The sequence below is a fragment of the Microtus oregoni genome, unplaced genomic scaffold (assembly GCF_018167655.1).
Source record: "Microtus oregoni isolate MIOR12 unplaced genomic scaffold, Mior012 000074F_000, whole genome shotgun sequence".
Lineage (NCBI taxonomy): Eukaryota > Metazoa > Chordata > Mammalia > Rodentia > Cricetidae > Microtus > Microtus oregoni.
Genome location: NW_024543987.1, coordinates 2528334 through 2542129, shown reverse-complemented (window position 1 = coordinate 2542129; position 13796 = coordinate 2528334). Strand labels below are relative to the sequence as shown.

Genomic DNA, 13796 nt, shown 5'->3' with positions numbered 1-13796 from the left:
ACCAGTGAGATGGCTCTAGTGGGCAAAGGTGCTTGCCACCAAGCCTGATACCTGAGATCACTCAGTAGGACCCACATGGTGGAAGGAGAGAACAGAGTCTCACAAGTTGTTCTCTGACCTCCACGTGTGTGCTTTGTCATGAACACATGTATACCTATACAGGCAAACATATAATTTTAAAAGCATAAAAGGAAAAATTTCTGAATTTCACAATTTTATGTTTCAACAAACTTCCCAGATGAATTTGATGTGAAACAATGGTTAAAAAATTCTGCTCCATGCAAATGGATGGAAATAGAAAACACTTTCCTGAGTGAGATAACCCAGACCCAAAAAGATGAACATGGGATATACTCACTCATTAGTGGATTCTAGCCATAAACAAAGGACATCGAGCCTATAGTTCATGATCCTAGAGAAGCTAAATAAGAAGGTGAACTCAAAGAAAAACATATATCTATCCTCCTGGATATTGGAAGTAGACAAGATCGCGGGGCAAAAGTTGGGAGCACGGGGGTGGGGATGGGGTTGGAGGGAAAGAGGAGATGGGGAGAGAAAAGGGAGAAGGGGAGGATTGGGGAGAGCTTGGGGGAATGGGATGGTTGAGATGGAGGAAGGGTGGATATGGGAGCAGGGAAGAAGATATCTTAATTAAGGGAGCCATTTTAGGGCTGGCAAGAGACTTGAGTCTAGAGGGGTTCCCAGGTGTCCAAGGGGATTTCCCCAGCTAGGTCCTTGGGCAGCAGAGGAGAGGGTGCCTGAACTGGCTTTCTCCCATAGATGAATATCTTGCATATCACCATATAACCTTCATCTGGCGATGGATGGAGATAGAGACAGAAACCCACATTGGAGCACTGGACTGAGCTTTCAAGGCCCAGATGAAGAGCAGAAGGAGGGAGAACATGAGCAAGGAAGTCAGGACCGCAAGGGGTGCACCCACCCACAGAGACGGTGTGATTGATCTAATGGGAGCTCACCAAGGCCAGCTGGACTGGGACTGAACGAGCATGTGATCAAACTGGATTCTGAATGTGGCTGACAATGAGGGCTGACTGAGAAGCCAATGATAATGACACTGGGTTTTGATTATACTGCATGTACTGGCTTTTTGGGAGCCTGGTCTGTTTGGATGCTCACCTTCCTAGACCTGGATGGAGGAGGGAGGACCTTGGACTTCCCACAGGGCAGGGCACCCTGACTTCTCTTAGGATTGGAGAGGGAGGGGGAATGGGAGTGTGAGGGGAGTGGGAGGGAAACGGGGGGATGGGAGGAGGCAGAAATTTTTAATAAATAAATAAATAATACAACCCACCTCGATCCATATAATAGATTACTGTACATTTAAGCATTTGGTATTTTAAATGTTTTCAATTACATTAAAATCCTTGAAAATGATTATATATGGGCAAATGATTATATATGGGCTTAAGAGTACTTTAATGATTGAGAAAATTGTCTTTTATATGTCTAAGAACATGTTATTCTTGCCCTTTAACATAATAGAATATACATTTCACCAATATAAAAATTTGTACTTAGTGCATTTTCAGCAACATATTGAAATAGCAATGAATTGCTTGGGGAAAATTATGCGATTTTTTATGATTCTGAGAAAAATTTTTCAAGGAAACATTGAAGAAGACTCACCCATTATTCCAAACTTATGGTAGTGAGAGAAGGACAGCTTGAAACCAGAAATGAAGTGAGCCGGGGTCTCCAACTAACCCGACTGCTATAGGTTATCATCAGCCGTACATTGTCAAGCACAAGTATAAAGGAAACGTTTCCTGGTGGAACACCAGTTGCAATCATTCCAAGTGCAGACACCCTTAATCTAACAGGCTGAAGGCGACTGGAGCCGGGGGATTGCTCACAGCAGCCACGAAGCAGTCCACCAGCTGGTTATGTAAAGTTCAGATGGAGTCAATCCGTGCAGAATGATTCGCGAAGAGAACTTCCTGTCACAGTGAGATGAGGCACTGGAGACAGATCCCAAAGGACCTTGTCATCTATATTTATGAGTTTAAGAAACTTCTAGTTCATGATTTCTATGATGTAGGATTTGTCCTTCCCAGGGAAGCTACTGTGGAGGTCAATTTGGGACAAGTAGACAGCAAATTTTGGAGAAGGCTTTGCTCCTAAGTTAAATTCCACAGTCAGGATTTTTTTAATTGGTAAAATTTTATTATTCTTACTATTTTTTAAGGTCAAAGAAGGCTATAACAGGTATTCACGAATTGGCGATTAATTTGAAAAATAAAGTGGTTAGCCCCCTAATGGAGACTTGATGTACATTAACAAAGGCATGAATTAATAGAAAGCTGTGTTAATATAGCCACTGAGCTTTATGTATTATTTCACAAATACAGGTGGCAAGCTTCTGTTAGTTTGATTTTTTTTTATTACTGCACCAACACTGTTCATATTATGTTCCAGTGGTTTATGTAGTTAATAAGATATTATCATATCTTATCAAAAGCATCATAATTCTGCACGAGTCCATTGAGTTTCAGCATCCAGTTTATGAAATTACCTTGTCCTCTAAACATATATCAATGAACATTTTTTTTTATCCATTGAATCTAGAAGTAATGTTGAAACCCACAAAAGCTAAAAATAGAGAATTGGCCTTTTGCATACCATGGGTACCAGATGCAGAGAAGGAAAAAAAAAGTCTCATGGCTGAGAAATTTTATATGCATTTAAAAATAAAAACTGGAAAGGAAAAATGTCAAATGAGTGATTATTATACAAAGTTCCACTATGCAAGTTATTTATGGAGCTTCTTCTAAGAGTGGAATCAAGTTTGAAGCCAACTGGAAACTAATTTCATTCATAAGTGTGACCATGCATCTTCATCTTGAGCCACCTGGCATCTTTCTAGGGCCTTATAGCCATCTTCTCCAGGGTTACATTTCAAAGTGTGCAAAAGGAAAAAAAAATTCCCTCTCCTTTTTCATTTGCCTTAAGCCCAGGATAGTTTTAGAGATATTTGTGAACCCCATAGTTACCAATGCTTGGCTTTCCCTCTTTTTTTCTTTAAAAAAGTTTTTGTTATGAAAATATTTAAAGCATTTGTCAGACAGACTAATATACAGAAGCCCTCCTTATCAACCATTCAGCTGGAGAATTACAAGCTCATAGCCAATCCAGTTCCACCCAAATCCTCATGCAGCTGTCCCTCACATAAGAAGCACTGGAAGCCTGGGCTGGTAAGATGGTTTCATGGGTAAATCATGCTGACAGCGTGAGTTTGACCACCATGACCCATATGAGAACTGATGGTTGCAATTGTCTTCAGCCTTCCACTCACGCATCCCTTTGCCCACAATACACACAATGAATGAAAATGTGATGCAAATTTGAAGCAAGTTACATGCCATTTTCAAATATTTCAGGGGGTAGGGGATGCTTACCTTAGGATAATACATCCACAATTTGTCTTCTCAATTTTCTTAAATTGTGACACATAGAAAAAGTTACTTGGTGATGGTAATTAGGGGGTTCAATATTGGAGGACCATTCTTAGGGCAGAGATAACATCCTCCTCCTCCCTAGTGTTCCATTGCAGGAATCCTCTTATTTTGCAGACAGGAAAAATGATGACCCTCATGTGTCCTTCAGTTCTTTTCAGCTCCCTTTTGACCTATAGAAGAATCAACAGGGATCCAGAGGCTTTGCATCAACTATAAACTTTGACTCTGCTTGTATTGCAGTTACTGATGCCTGATTTACTTCTCTCTGTGTGATTTTGGTCTTCGGTTTATCGGGACTCACTTAAGCCCTGGTGCATTGATCTGTTTTGGCTAACATTCCATGTGTTTCACAGGAATTATCCAATTATTCATTAGGTCATGCAGCTCACTAGTGCATTTACATTTCTTGGATGCTCTTTCTTACTTATTCCATTAAGTTGATGAGGCAGGAGTTTAAATTTGCCCCACACTATAGATCTTGTTATGCCCACATCATAAACACCCCAGAGACCACCAAAAGTCTGATTTCATAAACAAAAGCAAAGAGCTTTTATTGTAAGTTCAAACTTGGACCCTCTGTCTGTTCTGACACAGCGGTTGGATCAGAGAGGCCTGAGTTTAGTTCAGTTATGGCAGGGTTTTAATGTGTAAAGGATGGGGGTAGGGAAATTCTGAATTCAGATGGCGATTGAACTCCTAATTGGGCAGGAGTGGGGCAACAGGAGTCTTGTCGAACAGGGATGGGTACTAATGCTGCAAGGAAATTGGCAACCTATATACAAGTTATGTAAACTATTCGTAACATTCTGGAATGTCTGGTACTTGTTTGTCTTAATTCAAATTGGTTCCTGGACTCAGGACCATTGTATGGGTGAGGCCTAGTCCCAGTATTGCTAGCCTGCAGCCTGTCATGGCTGCTCTGATATTAAGTTAGGCTTCCTCATATCTATCCATCTAGATTTTTAATACTGTCAAGTTTTTCTTGATTAAACCTGTTATAGGTTGTGAATTCACATTTAGCATCCAAATTATTTCCCACTGAGTTAACCCATTTATCATTATAGATTGTTCTCTTTTGTTTTGTTTTGAGCTTGGGTATTATTTTCTAGACCAGGCTGCCCTGAAACTTACTATGTGGATCAGGTTAACCTCAAACTCATGGCTATCCTTCTGCTTCAGGCTTCTGAGTATCAATCAGGTTTACAGGCGTGACTGTTATTCTTGGCTATGGATTTTCCTTTTATTTTAGGAAATATTTCTTTAAGCCTACCTAATCTGACATTAAATCAGCTTAAATATTTTCCACAGTATATTGTTCCACTATTTTTAAAAATATTGTTTTATTTTTGCTTGTATATATATGTGTCTATGTGCTTCTGTGTGGGTGCCCTCAGAAGCCAGCAGAGGGTGTCAGATCATCTGGAGCTGGAGTTACATACTGTTATAAGATCTCCAATGTGGGTGTTGAGAGTCAAATTTCAGTCTTCTGAAAGAGCAGCAAGCATTCTTAACTACTGAGTCATCCCTCCAACTCTAAGGACTTTTTATCTTTAAAATGCCTGTGGCTCTCTGCTGCCCCAGACCCAGGTCTCAGGATCACCCCTACCACTGAAACAGAACACCAACTGCAACTCCCAAGTCCATGCCTCCTGTTGATCCCTTCACCCCCCTCTTGTAGATGTGTTCCAGCACCCAACTCTGTCAGACACCCTTTGCTCACCACAGGCACATCTGTCAGAAGACCAGGTGGGCTGCTCAAGGAACTTCTCCACTCTCATTGTTTCCAGAGATCCAACCCTTGGGGACACTCCTAGTGCTACAATAGACTATCTCTGCCAGGATGCTCCCTGCCCCCAGCCTCCCACACCAGCAAGCATTCCTTGTGACCACACTAGCCAAGCATGCTAAGTAAGAAAACAGGTGACAAACAGCCAACACACTCTCTGAAAATCCAGGGAGGAAGCAGAAACCAAGAAACAAAACATCCATCCAACAAAGACAAACCCGGAAGTCAGCACCTAGACCTACAATCACCACAAATGCGTATGTGTAGATGCCAGTGTAAGCATACAATCAACAATAGCCAGGGCAATATGGCACCACCAGAAGGCAGCTATTCTACAACAGCAAGCCCTGGATATTTCAATATAGCTGAAGCACAAGAAAAAGGACCTTAAAACCAACTATATGAAGATGATATAGGTCCTTAGGAAGGAAATGGATCTCTTAACAAAATCCTGGAAAACACAAACAAACCATTGGAGTAAATGAATAAATCCCTCAATGAAAGCGAGGAAAACACAAACAGACAACTGTGGGGAAATGAATAAATCCCTTAAAGAATGTCAGAAAAACAAACAGTTGAAGGAAATAATAAAACTCTTTAATATTTGGGAATGGAAATAGGAGCAATAGAGAAAACGCAAACAAGAAATTCTGGAAATGAAAAGTGTAGGAATGCAAACATCCGATGCAAGGATCATCAACAGAATACAAGAGATGAGAGAGAATCTCAGGCATTGAAGAGTAATAAGCTCAGGGCCAGACAGCTTTAGCTCCAAATTCTAGCAAACTTTCAAAGAGGAGCTAATGTCAATACTCCTCAAATATTTCCAGAAAATGAAAACAGAAGGAAAATTGCCCAGTTTCATTTTCTGAGGTCACAGATACCCTGATATCCAAATCACATAAAGACTCAACAAATAAAGAAAATTACAGACCAATCTCCCTCATGAAAATTGCAAAATGAACCTAAGAATAGCAAAATGATCATCCAACATGATCAAGTAGGATTCACGCCAGATGCAGGGATGGTTCAATATAAGAAAATCAGTCAATGTAAACCACCATATAAATAAACTGAAAGACAAATACTACATGATCATCTCCATTAGATGCAGAAAAAGCCTTTGACAAAATATAATACCCCATTCATGATAATAATCCTAGAGAAAATAGGAAAACAAGGGACATATCTAAACATAATAAAGGCAATTTGCAACAAGCCTATAGCCAACATCAAATTAAGTGGAGGGAAATTCAAAACAATTCCACTAAAATCAGGAACCAGACTAAATTGTCCACTCTCTCTCTATCTATTCAACACAGTACTTCAATTTCTATCTAGAGCAATACGACAGCAAAAGTGGATCAAGGGGACACAAACTGGAAAGGAAGCCATTAAAGTATCATTATTTGCAGATAGTATAATATACACAAATGACTAAGCATCCCACCAGGAAGCTCCTAAATAGGCTAAACACTTTCAGGAAGTGGCTAGATATAAGATTAACTAAAAATATCATTAGCCCTCCTGTATACAAATGTCAAAAAAACTGAGAAAGAAATCAGGGAAACAACACCTTTTTACAATATTCTCAAATAATATAAAATATCTTGGGGATAACTTTAACCAAGGAAGTGAAAGACTTATATGATAAAAACTTGAAGTCTTTGAAGAAAGAAACTGTAGAAGATATCAGGAGATGGAAAGATCTCCCATGCTCATGGATCAGTAGGATCAACATAGTAAAAATGGCCATCTTGTCAAAAGCAATCTATAGCCGGGCAGTGGTGGCGCATGCCTTTAATCCCAGCACTCAGGAGGCAGAGGCAGGCGGATCTCTGGGAGTTCGAAGCCAGCCTGGTCTACAGAGCTAGTTTCGGACAGCCACCAAAGCTACAGAGAAACCCTGTCTCGAAAATCCAAAAAAAAAAAAAAAAAAAAAAAGCAATCTATACATGCAATGCAATTTCCATTAAAATTCCAACACAATTCTTTACAGACTTGAAAAAACACTTCCAAGTTCTTTTTATGAGGAGCACATAGTGAAATCTATTATTTTGTGTATTAATACAAAAAACTAATTAAAATGGTTCTTAAACATCTTCATGCCTGTTTCCATCTGTTCATCCACTTTTATTTCATAGTTCTAGGCAATTTTCTAGAACTCCCTTAATATTTGATAATGGTTTCTGGTTGATGTTCTGTGGGTGACTGCCAATTTTCTTATCTTTGTAATTTCCTAAACTATTTGAATTCCTCAAAATAAGCACATATTGAAAGTAGACAGGAGTCTGGGAGAAGAAGGCATGAATAGGGGGTGGGAACAAAGGCACAAGAGATGGTAATGGAATGTAAGTAATGAAAACAGAAGGGAGAACTCTTTCGGGAACCAGCAAGAAGGTGGAGAGGAAATGGAGGAGAAGAGGCAGAATAAAAACATTGTATAATGATATCCGTGTGCGTGTATCTATGTGTGAAGATGTCTTAATAAAACCAACTACATCATATGCTAACTAAAGAAATAAACATCAACTGCGATGTATTACATTGACAAAGTAACCCAAATTAGAAAAATTATGCTTTCAAAAATTAATGATAGAAAGGAGAAAGGAATGAGGGAGAAATGGAGGAAGAGAGAGAAATATGAGTATTGAAATTATCCTGGAAATACACCACTTTTAATAGTATATTCTGGATGTGCAAATGTGGTCAATTTTTATTCTTACTATTATACAGTCTCCATTTTTGCTTAGATTTTATTTATTTTATTTTCACATTTATTTACTCCTCTGTCTATTTATCTATATATGCGTGGGCTACAGCGTGCACATGGAGGTCAGAGGACAGCTTGTAGGAGTCACTTCTCTCCTTTCATTCTATGGGTCCCACGAATCAAACTCAGGTCATCAGGCTTTGTGCCAAGCATACTGACTGACCGAGCCATCTTGCTGACCCAGCTTTTTAGGCTTTTGATTTTCAAAATTAGTTTGCTATGTTCCTGGAGACATGGGAACCTTGGGTCTCTTCACTGGAAGAGCAATTGTGAAGTGCAGGACAGAGGCAGGGTCATGCGTCCTTTTAAATCCTCAGCACGATAGAAAGATTAAGAAGCAGCTCACGCCACAGCCTCTCTGGGATGACTCCTGCTAATTCCTGCAGGAGGCTGTGGGAAATTTTGATGGGACAGAGATGTAAATAATTGACTACTGGTAAGTGTCACTTGTCACTGAAAAAACACCTGCCTGCTGAAAGTGTCTCCTGGTAAGCAGGTGGCCACATGGGGTGAGACTCCGAGCATATTGACAGAGAGCCAGTCATGCGGACACTCTTCTACCGACATGTGCAAATGCAGGGCCTTTAAGTTTGGGTTTTTGAGCTGCCCTTTGAGGTTTATACCTACAGAAGTTGAAGCTGTTCGGATGTAAGCCTTGTGTAAATTCTAAATATTCCTCTTGTAAAAACTAAGTAAATGTCAGCTTGGAAGTCTCTGGCAATTGTAGCATTTTGTCTGAAGAAATGTTAAGCTTATCATAAAAGGAATTCTTTGGAGAAGAGGAAAGACATTCTGTTCTACTTTGGGAAGACCGCTGAGAGCGGGGCTAAGGATTTCATCACGAGCGGTTCTTAGAGCCTAATGGTCTCAATAAAGAAGTCCTTATGCATATTTATAGATGGATACATTGTTTCGCCATGAAGGAGTAAATCAATTGAAAAAAAAATGGAATGCATCAAACAAAGAGAATTATTTTGTAAAAATTCCCAGCACTCATATCAAAAGTATGGCCGATTTATGATAGTAGATCAAAGGCTGGGGTCTGGGAATTGTGTTCTTGTAACTAATCACTAAAGCACTTTGAAAACATGATATACTGCCTGGAGAGTGTACCAAAGAGCAGGGACAAGCCTCAGAAACCAGTCTTCTGCTAGGTTTGCTAAGTTTCTAGCCGCAATTGCAAAGAAAAAAATTGGATTAGCTGTTACTTGGGCAAAGTCTTGTGGGGGTGGAATCTTAAGTCTGCACAGAGTGCTCGGTGACTTCCCAAACAGAGTACTAACTCGAACTTCCTATTTGGTGATTGACATTTGTTACAGAAACCCAGAAAATTAGCAGTTTTGAGCAACTCGGGCTCTGTATTAAACCAGTGTTGTAAAATGCATCTCAGGGCTCTGGCAATGATTTCCTCCATGCTTTGGGGACCTTTGGGAAAATGATCCAGTTTCATAGTTAACATTAGTTCAACAAATGCACAAGTGGCTATTACTAGTTACTGGGTCTGCTGGTTACCCCTCTTTAAGAGGTCACTTGTCCAACTATGAAGTTTCCACTGTGTGCCATGGAGCTATAACTGTTCAAGGACTTCTGACCCTGGAACTGCCTTATCGAGACCATGGTGGGCATGCAAAGGCTGTGCCCTCTTTACTGGGAAGCCGGTCACCATAAGTAGTGGGACAAACTCTACTTTGGGAGGATTACATATACTTTATTACTCGTCTGCTTAATGTTCTCTCGACTGATGCCACTTTTTTTGTACCATGTCCTATGGGCCACTAGTCAGGTGTGTCTTCATCCCTTTACTCCACGGTCAGGAAAGTTAACTTTTTAGAAGTTAGTCTTACAGATACAGTTATTCTTACCAGGAAGTAAATGGTGTTCACGTATGATCAGTTCTGTGTTTTGCCATGTTTCCTTCTAACACAGCTTGTTTACAATTATGAGCTGACTGGCATTTTCTCCTGATGAGTAACGTAAGTAAAGCTGGGAAAGGAGAAGTTCCAGGGCTCAGGATGACGGAAGAACTTTCTTTTGCCAGCACATCCCATGCTAATTGCTCACAAATTCGGTTAGCGATCTTCTCCAAAAGTCTAATCAAAGAGATTGTCCTCAAGTCGCAAATCTCGTAACTGTGTGTTTCATTCTTCTGATTCGTTCCAATACTATAAACACAGGATTGGATGCATTCTAAACAACACTCAGCATTATCTTAATTTAAAAAAAAGACATGAAGCTGGGTGGTGGTGGCGCAAGCCTTTAATCCCAGCTCTCAGAGGCAGAGGCAGGCAGATCTCTGTAAGTTCGAGGCCAGCCTAGTCTATAAGAGCTAGTTCCAGGACAGGCTACAAAGCTACAGTAAAATCCTGTCTCATAAAAAAAAAACCAAACAAAAAAAGACATGCACCCCCCGCCCCGGACTCCATATTCTGTTTTACAACTTCGGAAGAAGATTTAGGCTTTACTGGAGGCCAGGTTGGATTTAGGAACCCAAGGTAAGACATCACCTACTACTTAAAGCTCACCAACACCCCAGATGGTGCCCCCAGTCCTGGGCTCCACACTCTGGTCCATAGCCCAGGCAGCTTCACCGGAGACCAGGCTGGTCCTAGGGATCCCAGGTAAGACATTGCCCACTGCCTGTTAACACTCCTTATAAACCTGCCCAACAACCCCAGACTGAACCCCCTGCCCTGGACTCCATATTCTGGCCAACTATTTCAAAAGGCTCTACCGAAGGCCAGGCCGTATCTAGGGACTCAAGTCCCCCAAAACCCCAGTGGATAGACCCCACTGAACCTGAAGACTCATTACTAACTAGAATCCTTGGTCATTTACGTCAGAAGACCAAGGAACAAAACACCCACCCAACAAAGACAAAAACAGGAATCAACACCTAGACCTATAACCATCCCAAATCCAGATGCCTAAATGCCAGTGTAAGAACACAATCAATAGTAGAAAGGGCAATATGGCACCACCAGAACCCAGCTATCCTGCTACAGCAAGACCTGAACATTCCAATGCAACGGAAGCACAAGAGAGTGACCTTAAAGATAACGTTATGGCTTTTTCCGCCTAGCCCTCCCAGGCCTGCAGGTCTTCTTGGAGCTGCAATTGCGGGTTTCTGTTGCTCAGGATGGGGGTCTGTGAAAGCTATCAAGAAGAAGGCCTACTTTAAGAGATACCAAATGAAATTTAGAAGGCAGCAAAAGGGGAAAACTGACCACTATGCTCACAAACAATTGGTGATCGCAGACAAAAATAAATACAGCACACCACAATACAAAATGATGGTTGGCGTAACTAACAGAGACGTCATCTGCCAGATTGTGTATGCCCGTATGGAAGGGATACGATAGTCTGCGCAGCGTATGCACAAGAACTGCCAAAATACAGTGTGAAAACTGGCCTGACAAACTATTCTGCAGCCTATTGTACCGGCCTGCTGCTGGCCTGCAGGCTTCTCGATAGGTTTGCTGTGGACAAGATCAGTGAAGGCCAAATGGAGGTGACTGGAGGTGAATACAGTAAGGGAAGCATTGATGGGCAGCCTGGGGCGTTCACTTGCTATTTGGATATGGGTCTTGCCTGAACTACAACTGACAAAAAATGTTTTGGGGGGGCTCTGAATGGAGCTATGGATGGAGGCTTGTTTATTCCTCATGGTACCAAACAATTCCCTGGGTATGATTCTGAAAGCGAGGCGTTCAATGCAGAAGTACATTGTAAGCATTAACATTTATCAGAATTTTGCAGACTACATGATGAAGTTGGTTCTGTAAGTTAGCTTTTGTGAATAGTGTTTCAATAAAGACTGATGTGTAAACATCTGTGGGATATGTTGACGTGGAGTCCAAGGTAAATATCCAGTAGTTGTACAACAGGGCCATATGGAAGTATTTTTATGGAAACTGTTTTTAGTTTATGAGAACTCCCATACACTGACTTCTACTGTGATTTGACTAGTTTATTCCCATCAGAATTCTGTAAATTTTTTCCTTTCTCCACATTCTTTGCCAACACTTGTTGTTATTTGTTTGCTTAATGACTGCTATTCAGCCTGGGGATAAAATGGAATATTAATGTAGTTTTAATTTGCATCAAATTATGATTGACAAGTGTGTCAAAACTAATAAGCAAAGGACAATATTTTCAAAAACATTTGTAACTCACATGTCAAAGAATAAAGTTGGACACTTTCTACCATTATTATCTCAAAATAGGCTAAGTACATATATTTACTTACATGCATAAAAGTTTTATTAGAAAAGATGGGAGAAAAGTTTTATGATCTTAGATTTATCAGTGATTTCTTTTTTAATATTTATTTATTATGTATACAATATTCTGTCTGTGTGTATGCCTGTAGGCCAGAAGAGAACACTAGACCCCATTACAGATGGTTGTGAGCCACCATGTGGTTCCTGGGAATTGAACTCAGGACATTTGGAAGAACAGGCAATGCTCTTAACCTCTGAGCCATCTCTCCAGCCCTATCAGTGGTTTCTTATGTATGATACCAAAAGCCCAACATATAAGAAAAACAGATGCCAGGTAGTGGTGGCACACACCTTTAATTCCAGCACTTGGGAGGATGAGGCAGCTGAATTTCAGTGAGTTTCAGGCCAGTCTGGTCTACAAAGCTAGTTCCAGGACAGCCTGGATTGATATACAGAGAAACCTTGTCTTGAAAAAAAAAAAAACAAAAAACAAAACAAAACAAAAATAAAATAAAACAAAAAAGAAAAACAGATAAGTTGAATTTTATCAAAACAAAAGTTGTATACACTGAAGGATGCTATCAATAAAGTACAAGGACAACACAATGTAGGAGAAAATATTTGTTAATCACACCTCTAACAAGGAATCAACATCCAGACAATATTAAGAATTTTATACCTCAAACACAATAAGCCAAGCAATGTGGACAAAGGTATTGAATTGTCATAGGATGTAACAGTTCCATTTCTAGGTATATGCAGAAAACCAAAACCAGAGACTGGAACAGACATTTGTGCTCCAATATTCTCGGCAGCATTGTCCAAAACAGGCAAAATGTTGTAGACAACGCTATTGCCAAGAGACAGATGTACATCATTAGTTGATTTTTCGTGCTGAGGATTAAATCCAGGGCCTTGTTTACACTAAGCAGGCAATGCAGTCTGTGCATCAAATAGAACATTATTCAGAATCAGAAAAAATAAAAAAGTTTAATTGTTGATATATGCTACAATGTGGATAAATTTTGAAAACATTGTTATGTGGAATAAACCAGACACAAAAGTCATGCTATCTTATGAGTCACTTACATGAGATGTCAGGAACAGTCAAATTAATAGAGGCAGAATGCAGAATGATGCTTTTGTCTGGCTGGGGAGAAGGGGCATGGAGATTTTAAATGAATATAGTTTTAGTTGATGATGACAATTTGCAGAAGGACATATGTACTCACTACTGGCCTGTCCATTTGGCATGGTTAAAATGCTACCTTTTTACTATACTATATACATGTATATATGTATAGTAATATATACATATATATGTGTGTGTGTGTACACACACACACACACACACACACACACACACACACACTCCATTAGGTTTGGTCAGAAAAATCTGTTTTGGAAAAAGGAAGCTGAAGAGTTCTAAATAACAGAATGGTACAAAATGGTATGTATTTGGGGTTTCTGGAAGTGGTCTTAGCGAGTACTTCTCCACTGGCAGTAGTCAGTGGAGAAGAAGAGAAGAGCAAGAGGCA

At 40.1% G+C, this 13796-nt stretch overlaps 1 pseudogene; it reads left to right on the top strand.

Annotated features, from left to right (window-relative positions):
• Positions 1-11058: 11058 nt before the first annotated feature.
• LOC121441188 lies at positions 11059-11820 on the top strand (annotated as a pseudogene).
• The last annotated feature ends 1976 nt before the right edge of the window (positions 11821-13796 follow it).